We start from the raw sequence: 598 nt of genomic DNA, 5'->3' as shown, positions 1-598 counted from the left end.
AAGTTTCTAATGCTAGATGTTTTGTCAAGGGAAACAAACATTTGGGCAACTGCTACTCTGTTCCAGTATGTTATTTAATTTAATTCTAACAACATTACTATTGGGTAAATACTAGCATCTCTCATTTTACAGAGGAATAAACTGACATTTATAGAGTTTATTTAAAGCCACATGGCTAGTCAGTGGCAGAATCGAGACTTTAGACACAGGTGTTCACTTTCCTTAATATATCACCACAAAAAAGGATGTTCCATTCTCAGTATATTATTAGACAAGGGGAATTGAAATTCTTAACTTCCGTGATAATAGTGTGTCACAATGGCGAGAAATTTGTGTTGTTTCTTATAAGGGAAAAAGCCTGTGTCAGTCGAATACGTATATTTTCTACTTAGCATAATAATAGGTACCACTTGAGTGTTTGCTGTATACTAGCTTAAATGTTTTATAGACATCATCTTATTCAATTTTTAAAACAAATTGGAGGTAAATAGTGGTATCCCCATTTCACAAACAGGAACATTGAAGCTTAGTAAGATTAAATAATCTGTCATAGGAGACCAGAAGAGTAGAACTGCGATTCAAACTCAGATTTATTTTC

General features: G+C 33.1%; 1 protein-coding gene across 1 annotated transcript in view; it reads left to right on the top strand.

Annotated features, from left to right (window-relative positions):
• The window catches only part of LOC103607890 (mucolipin-3-like), a gene marked incomplete at its 3' end in the record, with an annotated part of 4015 nt that overhangs the window by 947 nt on the left and 2470 nt on the right, over nt 1-598 (top strand). The gene's annotated exons all lie outside the window — the stretch shown is intronic.

This window comes from Galeopterus variegatus, unplaced genomic scaffold, assembly GCF_000696425.1.
Source record: "Galeopterus variegatus unplaced genomic scaffold, G_variegatus-3.0.2 Scaffold7809, whole genome shotgun sequence".
NCBI classification, from domain to species: domain Eukaryota; kingdom Metazoa; phylum Chordata; class Mammalia; order Dermoptera; family Cynocephalidae; genus Galeopterus; species Galeopterus variegatus.
The sequence above is the reverse complement of the archived record's forward strand: the minus strand, read 5'-3'. Positions and strand labels throughout refer to the sequence as shown.